We start from the raw sequence: 19,882 nt of genomic DNA on the forward strand, positions 1-19,882 counted from the left end.
CCCTCTCAAATGTTGTCAAACAAGCCTTAAGACCTTGATAATGCTTCATTGTGAAGATTGTAAGAAGTTACTGAAGGGCGGCGACGTGGCGGCTCGGCGAATTTCGATCCTTCGCCATGAACGAATAAACTGATGTATCTCGACTCCACATCATCAGATCTTTACCAGATTTCACATGCTTGATTAGACTCCAGGCCTGAAGACATCTGCAGGCCAATTTTGAATCATAGTCATAGCGCCACCTACTGGTAACAGGAAGTTAAAGTCTTTATACTTTGGCTTGTTTCTCTTAGTAGGTAAATCAAATCAATATCAAATTTGTTCCACACAAATAGAAGAAGTTCATAATGCCAGATCATGAAGCTTTTGATGTTTCGTCGAACGCCGTTGCCGTGGCGATGCAGTCTTCGCCGTTAACAACGAAGGTCATTTTGAGAGGCTAAAAATGCTCGAAACATAAGCAAACTTGGAAAGTAGATTACAAGGCCGAAATGTAGTTATGGAATATGATTTTATTGGTTCAGAGTGGCAAATCGGCTCAATAGCGCCCCCTACAAAATTTCGACGAAGCAGCCCTCGCAGTACGTTTGACCTAGATGTATGAAATGTGGTAGGAACATGTATCGCATATGGACTTCAATAAAAGTCTCTTGGGGCTATGCTCTAAACCCAACCGGAAGTCAGCCATTTTGCATTTTTTATGAATTTCTCATGTCGTTTTTGTCATTTCCAGGCGCTGCACTTTAACGAACTCCTCCTAGGGAATTCATCAGATCAACTTCAAATTTGGTCGGTACAGTCTAAAGACCTTTGTGATGAAAAGTTACTCAAAGCTTGTTGTTTCGTGAAAAGCTGTTGCCGTGGCTACGCATTATTCGCCGTTAACAACGAAGGTCATTTTGAGAGGCTAAAAATGCTCGAAACATAAGCAAACTTGGCAAGTAGATTACAAGGCCGAAATGTAGTTAGGGAATATGATTGTATTGGTTCAGAGTGGCAAATCGGCTCAATAGCGCCCCCTACAAAATTTCAACGAAGCAGCCCTCGCAGTACGTTTCACCTAGATGTATGAAATTTGGTAGGAACATGTATCACATATGGACTGAAATAAAAGTATATTGGGGCCATGCTCTAAACCTGCATGCAGTGTCTGACGGTCACAGAACTGAATGGCAGCATCGGCCAGAGTCCTCGCGGCGTCCGACGGTCGCGGACGTTCTCGGCCGCGCAGGCCGGAGTCCCGCCGGCACCCCGACGTGCATGCACCCCGACGTGCATATTGCGAGGGCCCGCTCATCGCTGCTCGCAGCTTTAATTAGGGCCCGAGCACCGACGTAGTCGGAGCGGAGGACCTATTGAAACCGTAATGTTTATTATTATTATTTTACCAGTTTGATGGCAAAAAGGAGGTGCTTGGGATATTGGGAAGTCTGTGAAATTTGGCACGCAAGCCAGAATTTGCGAAAATTGCAGTCTGATTGGGGTGTCCAGCTGCGGTATGAAATATTGGCTCGCTAGCGCCCCCTATTGAGTAGCCCCAACATCAGGTTTCACCCAGCTGTATGAAAGTTGGTAGGTATGTGGAACGTGATGAGACGCACCAAAAATCCTCTTGGAAGTTTTCTCTAAACCAAACAGGAAGTCGGCCATTTTTGCTTTTATGACGTTTTTTGACCGTTTCAAGGCGTCATACTTTAACGAACTCCTCCCAGAGATTTGACCCGATTGACTTCAGATTCGGCTAGTCTGCTCTTGAGACCTTGGCAGTGAAAAGTTACTCAAAGATCAAAAAGTTATCGAACTATGTGGCCGTGGCGTGGCGTCAAAGAAACACCATTCGCCACGAAACAGGAAGTTGTTGTAACTCGGCCGTACATTGTCGAATCTGCTCAAAATCTCTCATATGTCATAACATCCTGACCCGGAACACATCTGTATGATAATTTAGAATCATAGTGATAGCGCCACCTAGTGGCAACCGGAAGTTGTACGCTGCGTACTTTGACATCCTGCTCCTCACAGATTCATCAGATCCCTCTCAAATCTTGTCAAACAAGCCTTAAGACCTTGATAATGCTTCATTGTGAAGATTGTAAGAAGTTACTGAAGGGCGGCGACGTGGCGGCTCGGCGAATTTCGATCCTTCGCCATGAACGAATAAACTGATGTATCTCGACTCCACATCATCAGATCTTTACCAGATTGCACATGCTTGATTAGACTCCAGGCCTGAAGACATCTGCAGGCCAATTTTGAATCATAGTCATAGCGCCACCTACTGGTAACAGGAAGTTAAAGTCGTGATACTTTGGCTTGTTTCTCTTAGCAGGTAAATCAAATCAATATCAAATTTGTTCCACACAAATACAAGAAGTTCATAATGCCAGATCATGAAGCTTTTGATGTTTCATCGAACGCCGTTGCCGTGGCGATGCAGTCTTCGCCGTTAACAACGAAGGTCATTTTGAGAGGCTACAAATGCTCGAAACATAAGCAAACTTGGCAAGCAGATTACAAGACCGAAATGTAGTTATAGAATATGATTTCATTGGTTCAGAGTGGCAAATCGGCTCAATAGCGCCCCCTACAAAATTTCAACGAAGCAGCCCTCGCAGTACGTTTCACCTAGATGTATGAAATTTGGTAGGAACATGTATCACATATGGACTTAAATAAAAGTATATTGGGGCCATGCTCTAAACCTGCATGCAGTGTCTGACGGTCACAGAACTGAATGGCAGCATCGGCCAGAGTCCTCGCGCCGTCCGACGGTCGCGGACGTTCTCGGCCGCGCAGGCCGGAGTCCCGCCGGCACTCCGACGTGCATGCACCCCGACGTGCATATAGCGAGGGCCCGCTCATCGCTGCTCGCAGCTTTAATTATTATTATTATTATTATTCTTAGTCTTTCGTCGCAAAAAGGAGGTGCTTGGGATATTGGGAATGTTGTGAAATTTGGCACGCAAGCCAGAATTTGCGAAAATTGCAGTCTGATTGGGGTGTCCAGCTGCGGTATGAAATATTGGCTCGCTAGCGCCCCCTATTGAGTAGCCCCAACATCAGGTTTCACCCAGCTGTATGAAAGTTGGTAGGTATGTGGAACGTGATGAGACGCACCAAAAATCCTCTTGGCCGTTTTCTCTAAACCAAACAGGAAGTCGGCCATTTTTGCTTTTATGACGTTTTTTGACCGTTTCAAGGCGTCATACTTTAACGAACTCCTCCCAGAGATTTGACCCGATTGACTTCAGATTCGGCTAGTCTGCTCTTGAGACCTTGGCAGTGAAAAGTTACTCAAAGATCAAAAAGTTATCGAACTATGTGGCCGTGGCGTGGCGTCAAAGAAACACCATTCGCCACGAAACAGGAAGTTGTTGTAACTCGGCCGTACATTGTCGAATCTGCTCAAAGTCTCTCATATGTCATAACATCCTGACCCGGAACACATCTATATGATAATTTTGAATCAAACTGATAGCGCCACCTAGTGGCAACCGGAAGTTGTACGCTGCGTACTTTGACATCCTGCTCCTAACAGATTAATCAGATCCCTCTCAAATGTTGTCATACAAGCCTTAAGACCTTGATAATGCTTCATTGTGAAAATTGTAAGAAGTTACTGAAGGGCGGCGACGTGGCGGCTCGGCGAATTTCGATCCTTCGCCATGAACGAATAAACTGATGTATCTCGACTCCACATCATCAGATCTTTACCAGATTTCACATGCTTGATTAGACTCCAGGCCTGAAGACATCTGCAGGCCAATTTCGAATCATAGTCATAGCGCCACCTACTGGTAACAGGAAGTTAAAGTCTTTATACTTTGGCTTGTTTCTCTTAGTAGGTAAATCAAATCAATATCAAATTTGTTCCACACAAATACAAGAAGTTCATAATGCCAGATCATGAAGCTTTTGATGTTTCGTCGAACGCCGTTGCCGTGGCGATGCAGTCTTCGCCGTGAACAACGAAGGTCATTTTGAGAGGCTAAAAATGCTCGAAACATAAGCAAACTTGGCAAGTAGATTACAAGGCCGAAATGTAGTTACAGAATCTGATTTTATTGGTTCAGAGTGGCAAATCGGCTCAATAGCGCCCCCTACAAAATTTCGACGAAGCAGCCCTCGCAGTACGTTTGACCTAGATGTATGAAATGTGGTAGGAACATGTATCGCATATGGACTTCAATAAAAGTCTCTTGGGGCTATGCTCTAAACCCAACCGGAAGTCAGCCATTTTGCATTTTTTATGAATTTCTCATGTCGTTTTTGTCATTTCCAGGCGCTGCACTTTAACGAACTCCTCCTAGGGAATTCATCAGATCAACTTCAAATTTGGTCGGTACAGTCTAAAGACCTTTGTGATGAAAAGTTACTCAAAGCTTGTTATTTCGTGAAAAGCTGTTGCCGTGGCGACGGAATTTCGATCCTTCGCCATGAACGAATAAACTGATGTAACTCGACTCCACATCATCAGATCTTTACCAGATTTCACGTGTTTGATTAGACTCCAGGCCTGAAGACATATGCAGGCCAATTTTGAATCATAGTCATAGCGCCACCTACTGGTAACAGGAAGTTAAAGTCTTGATACTTTGGCTTGTTTCTCTTAGTAGGTAAATCAAATCAATATCAAATTTGTTCCACACAAATAGTTCATAATGCCAGATCATGAAGCTTTTGATGTTTCGTCGAACGCCGTTGCCATGGCGATGCAGTCTTCGCCGTTAACAACGAAGGTCATTTTGAGAGGCTAAAAATGCTCGAAACATAAGCAAACTTGGCAAGTAGATTACAAGGCCGAAATGTAGTTATGGAATATGATTTTATTGGTTCAGAGTGGCAAATCGGCTCAATAGCGCCCCCTACAAAATTTCAACGAAGCAGCCCTCGCAGTACGTTTCACCTAGATGTATGAAATTTGGTAGGAACATGTATCACATATGGACTTAAATAAAAGAATATTTGGGCCATCCTCTGAACCTGCATGCAGTGTCTGACGGTCACAGAACTGAATGGCAGCATCAGCCAGAGTCCTCGCGCCGTCCGACGGTCGCGGACGTTCTCGTCCGCGCAGGCCGGAGTCCCGCCGGCACCCCGACGTGCATATTGCGAGGGCCCGCCCATCGCTGCTCGCAGCTTTAATTATTCTTATTATTATTATTTTACCAGTTTGATGGCAAAAAGGAGGTGCTTGGGATATTGGGAAGTCTGTGAAATTTGGCACGCAAGCCAGAATTTGCGAAAATTGCAGTCTGATTGGGGTGTCCAGCTGCGGTATGAAATATTGGCTCGCTAGCGCCCCCTATTGAGTAGCCCCAACATCAGGATTCACCCAGCTGTATGAAATTTGGTAGGTATGTGGAACGTGATGAGACGCACAAAAAATCCTCTTGGCCGTTTTCTCTAAACCAAACAGGAAGTCGGCCATTTTTGCTTTTATGACGTTTTTTGACCGTTTCAAGGCGTCATACTTTAACGAACTCCTCCCAGAGATTTGACCCGATTGACTTCAGATTCGGCGAGTCTGCTCTTGAGACCTTGGCAGTGAAAAGTTACTCAAAGATCAAAAAGTTATCGAACTATGTGGCCGTGGCGTGGCGTCAAAGAAACACCATTCGCCACGAAACAGGAAGTTGTTGTAACTTGGCCGTACATTGTCGAATCTGCTCCAAATCTCTCATATGTCATAACATCCTGACCCGGAACACATCTATATGATAATTTAGAATCATAGTGATAGCGCCACCTAGTGGCAACCGGAAGTTGTAGGCTGCATACTTTGACATCCTGCTCCTCACAGATTAATCAGATCCCTCTCAAATGTTGTCAAACAAGCCTTAAGACCTTGATAATGCTTCGTTGTGAAGATTGTAAGAAGTTACTGAAGGGCGGCGACGTGGCGGCTCGGCGAATTTCGATCCTTCGCCATGAACGAATAAACTGATGTATCTCGACTCCACATCATCAGATCTTTCCCAGATTTCACGTGTTTGATTAGACTCCAGGCCTGAAGACATCTGCAGGCCAATTTTGAATCATAGTCATAGCGCCACCTACTGGTAACAGGAAGTTAAAGTCTTTATACTTTGGCTTGTTTCTCTTAGTAGGTAAATCAAATCAATATCAAATTTGTTCCACACAAATAGAAGAAGTTCATAATGCCAGATCATGAAGCTTTTGATGTTTCGTCGAACGCCGTTGCCGTGGCGATGCAGTCTTCGCCTTTAACAACGAAGGTCATTTTGAGAGGCTAAAAATGCTCGAAACATAAGCAAACTTGGCAAGTAGATTCCAAGGCCGAAATGTAGTTACGGAATATGATTTTATTGGTTCAGAGTGCCAAATCGGCTCAATAGCGCCCCCTACAAAATTTCGACGAAGCAGCCCTCGCAGTACGTTTGACCTAGATGTATGAAATGTGGTAGGAACATGTATCGCATATGGACTTCAATAAAAGTCTCTTGGGGCTATGCTCTAAACCCAACCGGAAGTCAGCCATTTTGCATTTTTTATGAATTTCTCATGTCGTTTTTGTCATTTCCAGCCGCTGCACTTTAACGAACTCCTCCTAGGGAATTCATCAGATCAACTTCAAATTTGGTCGGTACAGTCTAAAGACCTTTGTGATGAAAAGTTACTCAAAGCTTGTTGTTTCGTGAAAAGCTGTTGCCGTGGCGACGCATTCTTCGGCGTTAACAACGAAGGTCATTTTGAGAGGCTAAAAATGCTCGAAACATAAGCAAACTTGGCATACACATTTAAAGCCCAAAATGTAGTTGTATAATATGATGTTATTGGTTCAGAGTGGCAAATCGGCTCAATAGCGCCCCCTACAAAATTTCAACGAAGCAGCCCTCGCAGTACGTTTCACCTAGATGTATGAAATTTGGTAGGAACATGTATCACATATGGACTTAAATAAAAGTATATTGGGGCCATGCTCTGAACCTGCATGCAGTGTCTGACGGTCACGGAACTGAATGACAGCATCAACCAGAGTCCTCGCGCCGTCCGACGGTCGCGGACGTTCTCGGCCGCGCAGGCCGGAGTCCCGCCGCCACCCCGACGTGCATGCACCCCGACGTGCATATTGCGAGGGCCCGCCCATCGCTGCTCGCAGCTTTAATTAGGGCCCGAGCACCGACGTAGTCGGAGCGGAGGACCTATTGAATTTCGAATGTTTATTATTATTATTATTATTATTTTTAGTGTTTCGTCGCAAAAAGGAGGTGCTTGGGATATTGGGAATGTTGTGAAATTTGGCACGCAAGCCAGAATTTGCGAAAATTGCAGTCTGATTGGGGTGTCCAGCTGCGGTATGAAATATTGGCTCGCTAGCGCCCCCTATTGAGTAGCCCCAACATCAGGATTCACCCAGCTGTATGAAATTTGGTCGGTATGTGGAACGTGATGAGACGCACAAAAAATCCTCTTGGCCGTTTTCTCTAAACCAAACAGGAAGTCGGCCATTTTTGCTTTTATGACGTTTTTTGACCGTTTCAAGGCGTCATACTTTAACGAACTCCTCCCAGAGATTTGACCCGATTGACTTCAGATTCGGCTAGTCTGCTCTTGAGACCTTGGCAGTGAAAAGTTACTCAAAGATCAAAAAGTTATCGAACTATGTGGCCGTGGCGTGGCGTCAAAGAAACACCATTCGCCACGAAACAGGAAGTTGTTGTAACTCAGCCGTACATTGTCGAATCTGCTCAAAGTCTCTCATATGTCATAACATCCTGACCCGGAACACATCTATATGATAATTTTGAATCAAACTGATAGCGCCACCTAGTGGCAACCGGAAGTTGTACGCTGCGTACTTTGACATCCTGCTCCTAACAGATTAATCAGATCCCTCTCAAATGTTGTCATACAAGCCTTAAGACCTTGATAATGCTTCATTGTGAAAATTGTAAGAAGTTACTGAAGGGCGGCGACGTGGCGGCTCGGCGAATTTCGATCCTTCGCCATGAACGAATAAACTGATGTATCTCGACTCCACATCATCAGATCTTTACCAGATTTCACATGCTTGATTAGACTCCAGGCCTGAAGACATCTGCAGGCCAATTTCGAATCATAGTCATAGCGCCACCTACTGGTAACAGGAAGTTAAAGTCTTTATACTTTGGCTTGTTTCTCTTAGTAGGTAAATCAAATCAATATCAAATTTGTTCCACACAAATACAAGAAGTTCATAATGCCAGATCATGAAGCTTTTGATGTTTTGTCGAACGCCGTTGCCGTGGCGATGCAGTCTTCGCCGTGAACAACGAAGGTCATTTTGAGAGGCTAAAAATGCTCGAAACATAAGCAAACTTGGCAAGTAGATTCCAAGGCCGAAATGTAGTTATAGAATATGATTTTATTGGTTCAGAGTGGCAAATCGGCTCAATAGCGCCCCCTACAAAATTTCGACGAAGCAGCCCTCGCAGTACGTTTGACCTAGATGTATGAAATGTGGTAGGAACATGTATCGCATATGGACTTCAATAAAAGTCTCTTGGGGCTATGCTCTAAACCCAACCGGAAGTCAATAACTTTGCATTTCTTCTGAATTTCTAGTGTCGTTTTTGTCATTTCCAGGCGCTGCACTTTAACGAACTCCTCCTAGGGAATTAATCAGATCAACTTCAAATTTGGTCGGTACAGTCTAAAGACCTTTGTGATGCAAAGTTACTCAAAGCTTGTTGTTTCGTGAAAAGCTGTTGCCGTGGCGACGCATTCTTCGCCGTTAACAACGAAGGTCATTTTGAGAGGCTAAAAATGCTCGAAACATAAGCAAACTTGGCATACACATTTAAAGCCCAAAATGTAGTTGTATAATATGATTTTATTGGTTCAGAGTGGCAAATCGGCTCAATAGCGCCCCCTACAAAATTTCAACGAAGCAGCCCTCGCAGTACGTTTCACCTAGATGTATGAAATTTGGTAGGAACATGTATCACATATGGACTTAAATAAAAGTATATTGGGGCCATGCTCTGAACCTGCATGCAGTGTCTGACGGTCACAGAACTGAATGGCAGCATCAACCAGAGTCCTCGCGCCGTCCGACGGTCGCGGACGTTCTCGGCCGCGCAGGCCAGAGTCCCGCCGCCACCCCGACGTGCATGCACCCCGACGTGCATATTGCGAGGGCCCGCCCATCGCTGCTCGCAGCTTTAATTATTATTATTATTCTTAGTCTTTCGTCGCAAAAAGGAGGTGCTTGGGATATTGGGACGTTTGTGAAATTTGGCACGCAAGCCAGAATTTGCGAAAATTGCAGTCTGATTGGGGTGTCCAGCTGCGGTATGAAATATTGGCTCGCTAGCGCCCCCTATTGAGTAGCCCCAACATCAGGATTCACCCAGCTGTATGAAATTTGGTAGGTATGTGGAACGTGATGAGACGCACAAAAAATCCTCTTGGCCGTTTTCTCTAAACCAAACAAGAAGTCGGCCATTTTTGCTTTTATGACGTTTTTTGACCGTTTCAAGGCGTCATACTTTAACGAACTCCTCCCAGAGATTTGACCCGATTGACTTCAGATTCGGCTAGTCTGCTCTTGAGACCTTGGCAGTGAAAAGTTACTCAAAGATCAAAAAGTTATCGAACTATGTGGCCGTGGCGTGGCGTCAAAGAAACACCATTCGCCACGAAACAGGAAGTTGTTGTAACTCGGCCGTACATTGTCGAATCTGCTCAAAATCTCTCATATGTCATAACATCCTGACCCGGAACACATCTGTATGATAATTTTGAATCAAACTGATAGCGCCACCTAGTGGCAACCGGAAGTTGTACGCTGCGTACTTTGACATCCTGCTCCTCACAGATTAATCAGATCCCTCTCAAATGTTGTCAAACAAGCCTTAAGACCTTGATAATGCTTCGTTGTGAAGATTGTAAGAAGTTACTGAAGGGCGGCGACGTGGCGGCTCGGCGAATTTCGATCCTTCGCCATGAACGAATAAACTGATGTAACTCGACTCCACATCATCAGATCTTTACCAGATTTCACGTGTTTGATTAGACTCCAGGCCTGAAGACATCTGCAGGCCAATTTTGAATCATAGTCATAGCGCCACCTACTGGTAACAGGAAGTTAAAGTCTTTATACTTTGGCTTGTTTCTCTTAGTAGGTAAATCAAATCAATATCAAATTTGTTCCACACAAATACAAGAAGTTCATAATGCCAGATCACGAAGCTTTTGATGTTACGTCGAACGCCGTTGCCGTGGCGATGCAGTCTTCGCCGTTAACAACGAAGGTCATTTTGAGAGGCTAAAAATGCTCGAAACATAAGCAAACTTGGCAAGTAGATTACAAGGCCGAAATGTAGTTATGGAATATGATTTTATTGGTTCAGAGTGGCAAATCGGCTCAATAGCGCCCCCTACAAAATTTCAACGAAGCAGCCCTCGCAGTACATTTGATCTAGATGTATGAAATGTGGTAGGAACATGTATCACATATGGACTTCAATAAAAGTCTCTTGGGGCTATGCTCTAAACCCAACCGGAAGTCAGCTACTTTGCATTTCTTCTGAATTTCTAGTGTCGTTTTTGTCATTTCCAGGCGCTGCACTTTAACGAACTCCTCCTAGGGAATTAATCAGATCAACCTCAAATTTGGTCGGTACAGTCTAAAGACCTTTGTGATTAAACGTTAGTCAAAGCTTGTTGTTTCGTGAAAAGCTGTTGCCGTGGCGGCGCATTCTTCGCCGTGAACAACGAAGGTCATTTTGAGAGGCTAAAAATGCTCGAAACATAAGCAAACTTGGCAAGTAGATTAGAAGGCCGAAATGTAGTTATGCAATATGATTTTATTGGTTCAGAGTGGCAAACCGGCTCAATAGCGCCCCCTACAAAATTTCAACGAAGCAGCCCTCGCAGTACGTTTCACCTAGATGTATGAAATTTGGTAGGAACATGTATCACATATGGACTGAAATAAAAGTATATTGGGGTCATGCTCTGAACCTGCATGCAGTGTCTGACGGTCACAGAACTGAATGGCAGCATCGGCCAGAGTCCTCGCGCCGTCCGACGGTCGCGGACGTTCTCGGCCGCGCAGGCCGGAGTCCCGCCGGCACCCCGACGTGCATATTGCGAGGGCCCGCTCATCGCTGCTCGCAGCTTTAATTATTATTATTATTATTTTATGTGTTTCGTCGCAAAAAGGAGGTGCTTGGGATATTGGGAAGTTTGTGAAATTTGGCAAGCAAGCCAGAATTTGCGAAAATTGCAGTCTGATTGGGGTGCCCAGCTGCGGTATGAAATATTGGCTCGCTAGCGCCCCCTATTGAGTAGCCCCAACATCAGGTTTCACCCAGCTGTATGAAAGTTGGTAGGTATGTGGAACGTGATGAGACGCACAAAAAACCCTCTTGGCCGTTTTCTCTAAACCAAACAGGAAGTCGGCCATCTTTGCTTTTATGACGTTTTTTGACCGTTTCAAGGCGTCATACTTTAACGAACTCCTCCCAGAGATTTGACCCGATTGACTTCAGATTCGGCTAGTCTGCTCATGAGACCTTGGCAGTGAAAAGTTACTCAAAGATCAAAAAGTTATCAAACTATGTGGCCGTGGCGTGGCGTCAAAGAAACACCATTCGCCACGAAACAGGAAGTTGTTGTAACTCGGCCGTACATTGTCGAATCTGCTCAAAATCTCTCATATGTCATAACATCCTGACCCGGAACACATCTATATGATAATTTAGAATCATAGTGATAGCGCCACCTAGTGGCAACCGGAAGTTGTACGCTGCGTACTTTGACATCCTGCTCCTCACAGATTAATCAGATCCCTCTCAAATGTTGTCAAACAAGCCTTAAGACCTTGATAATGCTTCATTGTGAAGATTGTAAGAAGTTACTGAAGGACGGCGACGTGGCGGCTCGGCGAATTTCGATCCTTCGCCATGAACGAATAAACTGATGTAACTCGACTCCACATCATCAGATCTTTACCAGATTTCACGTGTTTGATTAGACTCCAGGCCTGAAGACATATGCAGGCCAATTTTGAATCATAGTCATAGCGCCACCTACTGGTAACAGGAAGTTAAAGTCTTGATACTTTGGCTTGTTTCTCTTAGTAGGTAAATCAAATCAATATCAAATTTGTTCCACACAAATACAAGAAGTTCATAATGCCAGATCATGAAGCTTTTGATGTTTCCTCGAACGCCGTTGCCGTGGCGATGCAGTCTTCGCCGTTAACAACGAAGGTCATTTTGAGAGGCTAAAAATGCTCGAAACATAAGCAAACTTGGCGTACACATTTAAAGCCCAAAATGTAGTTGTATAATATGATTTTATTGGTTCAGAGTGGCAAATCGGCTCAATAGCGCCCCCTACAAAATTTCAACGAAGCAGCCCTCGCAGTACGTTTCACCTAGATGTATGAAATTTGGTAGGAACATGTATCACATATGGACTTAAATAAAAGTATATTGGGGCCATGCTCTGAACCTGCATGCAGTGTCTGACGGTCACGGAACTGAATGACAGCATCAACCAGAGTCCTCGCGCCGTCCGACGGTCGCGGACGTTCTCGGCCGCGCAGGCCGGAGTCCCGCCGGCACCCCGACGTGCATGCACCCCGACGTGCATATTGCGAGGGCCCGCTCATCGCTGCTCGCAGCTTTAATTAGGGCCCGAGCACCGACGTAGTCGGAGCGGAGGACCTATTGAATTTCGAATGTTTATTATTAGGGCCCGAGCACCGACGTAGTCGGAGCGGAGGACCTATTGAAACCGTAATGTTTATTATTAGGGCCCGAGCACCGACGTAGTCGGAGCGGAGGACCTATTGAATTTCGAATGTTTATTATTATTATTCTTATTCTTATTCTTATTAGGGCCCGAGCACCGACGTAGTCGGAGCGGAGGACCTATTGAATTTCGAATGTTTATTATTAGGGCCCGAGCACCGACGTAGTCGGAGCGGAGGACCTATTGAAACCGCAATGTTTATTAGGGCCCGAGCACCGACGTAGTCGGAGCGGAGGACCTATTGAATTTCGAATGTTTATTATTCTTCTTATTCTTCTTATTCTTATTCTAAGTGTTTCGTCGCAAAAATGAGGTGCTTGGGATATTGGGAATGTTGTGAAATTTGGCACGCAAGCCAGAATTTGCGAAAATTGCAGTCTGATTGGGGTGCTCAGCTGCGGTATGAAATATTGGCTCGCTAGCGCCCCCTATTGAGTAGCCCCAACGTCAGGATTCACCCAGCTCTATGAAATTTGGTAGGTATGTGGAACGTGATGAGACGCACAAAAAATCCTCTTGGCCGTTTTCTCTAAACCAAACAGGAAGTCGGTCATTTATGCTTTTATGACGTTTTTTGACCGTTTCAAGGCGTCATACTTTAACGAACTCCTCCCAGAGATTTGACCCGATTGACTTCAGATTCGGCTAGTCTGCTCTTGAGACCTTGGCAGTGAAAAGTTACTCAAAGATCAAAAAGTTATCGAACTATGTGGCCGTGGCGTGGCGTCAAAGAAACACCATTCGCCACGAAACAGGAAGTTGTTGTAACTCGGCCGTACATTGTCGAATCTGCTCAAAATCTCTCATATGTCATAACATCCTGACCCGGAACACATCTATATGATAATTTTGAATCAAACTGATAGCGCCACCTAGTGGCAACCGGAAGTTGTACGCTGCGTACTTTGACATCCTGCTCCTCACAGATTAATCAGATCCCTCTCAAATGTTGTCAAACAAGCCTTAAGACCTTGATAATGCTTCGTTGTGAAGATTGTAAGAAGTTACTGAAGGGCGGCGACGTGGCGGCTCGGCGAATTTCGATCCTTCGCCATGAACGAATAAACTGATGTATCTCGACTCCACATCATCAGATCTTTACCAGATTTCACATGCTTGATTAGACTCCAGGCCTGAAGACATCTGCAGGCCAATTTTGAATCATAGTCATAGCGCCACCTACTGGTAACAGGAAGTTAAAGTCTTGATACTTTGGCTTGTTTCTCTTAGTAGGTAAATCAAATCAATATCAAATTAGTTCCACACAAATACAAGAAGTTCATAATGCCAGATCATGAAGTTTTTGATGTTTCGTCGAACGCCGTTGCCGTGGCGATGCGGTCTTCGCCGTTAACAACGAAGGTCATTTTGACAGGCTAAAAATGCTCGAAACATAAGCAAACTTGGCAAGTAGATTACAAGGCCGAAATGTAGTTAGGGAATATGATTTTATTGGTTCAGAGTGGCAAATCGGCTCAATAGCGCCCCCTACAAAATTTCGACGAAGCAGCCCTCGCAGTACGTTTGACCGAGATGTATGAAATTTGGTGGGAACATGTATCACATATGGACTTAAATAAAAGTATATTGGGGCCATGCTCTAAACCTGCATGCAGCGTCTGACGGTCACAGAACTAAATGGCAGCATCAGCCAGAGTCCTCGCGCCGTCCGACGGTCGCGGACGTTCTCGGCCGCGCAGGCCGGAGTCCCGCCGGCACCCCGACATGCATATTGCGAGGGCCCGCCCATCGCTGCTCGCAGCTTTAATTATTATTATTATTTTATGTGTTTCGTCGCAAAAAGGAGGTGCTTGGGATATTGGGAATGTTGTGAAATTTGGCACGCAAGCCAGAATTTGCGAAAATTGCAGTCTGATTGGGGTGTCCAGCTGCGGTATGAAATATTGGCTCGCTAGCGCCCCCTATTGAGTAGCCCCAACATCAGGTTTCACCCAGCTGTATGAAAGTTGGTAGGTATGTGGAACGTGATGAGACGCACCAAAAATCCTCTTGGAAGTTTTCTCTAAACCAAACAGGAAGTCGGCCATTTTTGCATTTATGGCGTTTTTTGACCGTTTCAAGGCGTCATACTTTAACGAACTCCTCCCAGAGATTTGACCCGATTGACTTCAGATTCGGCTAGTCTGCTCTTGAGACCTTGGCAGTGAAAAGTTACTCAAAGATCAAAAAGTTATCGAACTATGTGGCCGTGGCGTGGCGTCAAAGAAACACCATTCGCCACGAAACAGGAAGTTGTTGTAACTCGGCCGTACATTGTCGAATCTGCTCAAAATCTCTCATATGTCATAACATCCTGACCCGGAACACATCTATATGATAATTTAGAATCATAGTGATAGCGCCACCTAGTGGCAACCGGAAGTTGTACGCTGCGTACTTTGACATCCTGCTCCTCACAGATTAATCAGATCCCTCTCAAATGTTGTCAAACAAGCCTTAAGACCTTGATAATGCTTCGTTGTGAAGATTGTAAGAAGTTACTGAAGGGCGGCGACGTGGCGGCTCGGCGAATTTCGATCCTTCGCCATGAACGAATAAACTGATGTAACTCGACTCCACATCATCAGATCTTTGCCAGATTTCACGTGTTTGATTAGACTCCAGGCCTGAAGACATATCCAGGCCAATTTTGAATCATAGTCATAGCGCCACCTACTGGTAACAGGAAGTTAAAGTCTTTATACTTTGGCTTGTTTCTCTTAGTAGGTAAATCAAATCAATATCAAATTTCTTCCACACAAATACAAGAAGTTCATAATGCCAGATCATGAAGCTTTTGATGTTTCGTCGAACGCCGTTGCCGTGGCGATGCAGTCTTCGCCGTTAACAACGAAGGTCATTTTGAGAGGCTAAAAATGCTCGAAACATAAGCAAACTTGGCAAGTAGATTACAAGGCCGAAATGTAGTTACAGAATCTGATTTTATTGGTTCAGAGTGCCAAATCGGCTCAATAGCGCCCCCTACAAAATTTCGACGAAGCAGCCCTCGCAGTACGTTTGACCTAGATGTATGAACTGTGGTAGGAACATGTATCGCATATGGACTTCAATAAAAGTCTCTTGGGGCTATGCTCTAAACCCAACCGGAAGTCAGCCATTTTGCATTTTTTATGAATTTCTCATGTCGTTTTTGTCATTTCCAGGCGCTGCACTTTAACGAACTCCTCCTAGGGAATTCATCAGATCAACTTCAAATTTGGTCGGTACAGTCTAAAGACCTTTGTGATGAAAAGTTACTCAAAGCCTGTTGTTTCGTGAAAAGCTGTTGCCGTGGCGACGCATCCTTCGCCGTTAACAACGAAGGTCATTTTGAGAGGCTAAAAATGCTCGAAACATAACCAAACTTGGCAAGTAGATTACAAGGCCGAAATGTAGTTATGGAATATGATTTTATTGGTTCAGAGTGGCAAATCGGCTCAATAGCGCCCCCTACAAAATTTCAACGAAGCAGCCCTCGCAGTACGTTTCACCTAGATGTATGAAATTTGGTAGGAACATGTATCACATATGGACTTAAATAAAAGTCTCTTGGGGCCATGCTCTGAACCTGCATGCAGTGTCTGACGGTCACGGAACTGAATGACAGCATCAACCAGAGTCCTCGCGCCGTCCGACGGTCGCTGACGTTCTCGGCCGCGCAGGCCGGAGTCCCGCCGGCACCCCGACGTGCATGCACCCCGACGTGCATATTGCGAGGGCCCGCTCATCGCTGCTCGCAGCTTTAATTAGGGCCCGAGCACCGACGTAGTCGGAGCGGAGGACCTATTGAAACCGTAATGTTTATTATTAGGGCCCGAGCACCGACGTAGTCGGAGCGGAGGACCTATTGAAACCGTAATGTTTATTCTTATTATTCTTATTATTCTTATTTTTAGTGTTTCGTCGCAAAAAGGAGGTGCTTGGGATATTGGGAATGTTGTGAAATTTGGCACGCAAGCCAGAATTTGCGAAAATTGCAGTCTGATTGGGGTGTCCAGCTGCGGTATGAAATATTGGCTCGCTAGCGCCCCCTATTGAGTAGCCCCAACGTCAGGATTCACCCAGCTGTATGAAATTTGGTAGGTATGTGGAACGTGATGAGACGCACAAAAAATCCTCTTGGCCGTTTTCTCTAAACCAAACAGGAAGTCGGCCATTTATGCTTTTATGACGTTTTTTGACCGTTTCAAGGCGTCATACTTTAACGAACTCCTCCCAGAGATTTGACCCAATTGACTTCAGATTCGGCTAGTCTGCTCTTGAGACCTTGGCAGTGAAAAGTTACTCAAAGATCAAAAAGTTATCGAACTATGTGGCCGTGGCGTGGCGTCAAAGAAACACCATTCGCCACGAAACAGGAAGTTGTTGTAACTCGGCCGTACATTGTCGAATCTGCTCAAAATCTCTCATATGTCATAACATCCTGACCCGGAACACATCTATATGATAATTTTGAATCAAACTGATAGCGCCACCTAGTGGCAACCGGAAGTTGTACGCTGCGTACTTTGACATCCTGCTCCTCACAGATTAATCAGATCCCTCTCAAATGTTGTCAAACAAGCCTTAAGACCTTGATAATGCTTCATTGTGAAGATTGTAAGAAGTTACTGAAGGACGGCGACGTGGCGGCTCGGCGAATTTCGATCCTTCGCCATGAACGAATAAACTGATGTAACTCGACTCCACATCATCAGATCTTTACCAGATTTCACGTGTTTGATTAGACTCCAGGCCTGAAGACATCTGCAGGCCAATTTTGAATCATAGTCATAGCGCCACCTACTGGTAACAGGAAGTTAAAGTCTTGATACTTTGGCTTGTTTCTCTCAGTAGGTAAATCAAATCAATATCAAATTTCTTCCACACAAATACAAGAAGTTCATAATGCCAGATCATGAAGCTTTTGATGTTCCGTCGAACGCCGTTGCCGTGGCGATGCAGTGTTCGCCGTTAACAACGAAGGTCATTTTGAGAGGCTAAAAATGCTCGAAACATAAGCAAATTTGGCAAGCAGATTACAAGGCCGAAATGTAGTTACAGAATATGATTTTATTGGTTCAGAGTGGCAAATCGGCTCAATAGCGCCCCCTACAAAATTTCGACGAAGCAGCCCTCGCAGTACGTTTGACCTAGATGTATGAAATTTGGTGGGAACATGTATCACATATGGACTTAAATAAAAGTATATTGGGGCCATGCTCTAAACCTGCATGCAGTGTCTGACGGTCACAGAACTAAATGGCAGCATCAGCCAGAGTCCTCGCGCCGTCCGACGGTCGCGGACGTTCTCGGCCGCGCAGGCCGGAGTCCCGCCGGCACCCCGACATGCATATTGCGAGGGCCCGCCCATCGCTGCTCGCAGCTTTAATTATTCTTATTCTTAGTCTTTCGTCGCAAAAAGGAGGTGCTTGGGATATTGGGAATGTTGTGAAATTTGGCACGCAAGCCAGAATTTGCGAAAATTGCAGTCTGCTTGGGGTGTCCAGCTGCGTTATGAAATATTGGCTCGCTAGCGCCCCCTATTGAGTAGCCCCAACATCAGGTTTCACCCAGCTGTATGAAAGTTGGTAGGTATGTGGAACGTGATGAGACGCACCAAAAATCCTCTTGGAAGTTTTCTCTAAACCAAACAGGAAGTCGGCCATTTTTGCATTTATGACGTTTTTTGACCGTTTCAAGGCGCCATACTTTAACGAACTCCTCCCAGAGATTTGACCCGATTGACTTCAGATTCGGCGAGTCTGCTCTTGAGACCTTGGCAGTGAAAAGTTACTCAAAGATCAAAAAGTTATCGAACTATGTGGCCGTGGCGTGGCGTCAAAGAAACACCATTCGCCACGAAACAGGAAGTTGTTGTAACTCGGCCGTACATTGTCGAATCTGCTCAAAATCTCTCATATGTCATAACATCCTGACCCGGAACACATCTATATGATAATTTAGAATCATAGTGATAGCGCCACCTAGTGGCAACCGGAAGTTGTACGCTGCGTACTTTGACATCCTGCTCCTCACAGATTCATCAGATCCCTCTCAAATGTTGTCAAACAAGCCTTAACACCTTGATAATGCTTCGTTGTGAAGATTGTAAGAAGTTACTGAAGGGCGGCGACGTGGCGGCTCGGCGAATTTCGATCCTTCGCCATGAACGAATAAACTGATGTAACTCGACTCCACATCATCAGATCTTTACCAGATGTCATGTGTTTGATTAGACTCCAGGCCTGACGACATCTGCAGGCCAATTTTGAATCATAGTCATAGCGCCACCTACTGGTAACAGGAAGTTAAATTCTTTATACTTTGGCTTGTTTCTCTTAGTAGGTTAATCAAATCAATATCAAATTTGTTCCACACAAATAGAAGAAGTTCATAATGCCAGATCATGAAGCTTTTGATGTTTCGTCGAACGCCGTTGCCGTGGCGATGCAGTCTTCGCCGTTAACAACGAAGGTCATTTTGAGAGGCTAAAAATGCTCGAAACATAAGCAAACTTGGCAAGTAGATTACAAGGCCGAAATGTAGTTATGGAATATGATTTTATTGGTTCAGAGTGGCAAATCGGCTCAATAGCGCCCCCTACAAAATTTCGACGAACCAGCCCTCGCAGTACGTTTGACCTAGATGTATGAAATGTGGTAGGAACATGTATCGCATATGAACTTCAATAAAAGTCTCTTGGGGCCATGCTCTAAACCCAACCGGAAGTCAGCCATTTTGCATTTTTTATGAATTTCTCATGTCGTTTTTGTCATTTCCAGGCGCTGCACTTTAACGAACTCCTCCTAGGGAATTAATCAGATCAACTTCTAATTTGGTCGGCACAGTCTAAAGACCTTTGTGATGAAAAGTTACTCAAAGATTGTTGTTTCGTGAAAAGCTGTTGCCGTGGCGACGCATTCTTCGCCGTTAACAACGAAGGTCATTTTGAGAGGCTAAAAATGCTCGAAACATAAGCAAACTTGGCAAGTAGATTACAAGGCCGAAATGTAGTTATGGACTATGATTGTATTGGTTCAGAGTGGCACATCGGCTCAATAGCGCCCCCTACAAAATTTCAACGAAGCAGCCCTCGCAGTACATTTCACCTAGATGTATGAAATTTGGT

This window comes from Melanostigma gelatinosum, assembly GCF_949748355.1.
Source record: "Melanostigma gelatinosum genome assembly, chromosome: 1".
NCBI lineage: Eukaryota > Metazoa > Chordata > Actinopteri > Perciformes > Zoarcidae > Melanostigma > Melanostigma gelatinosum.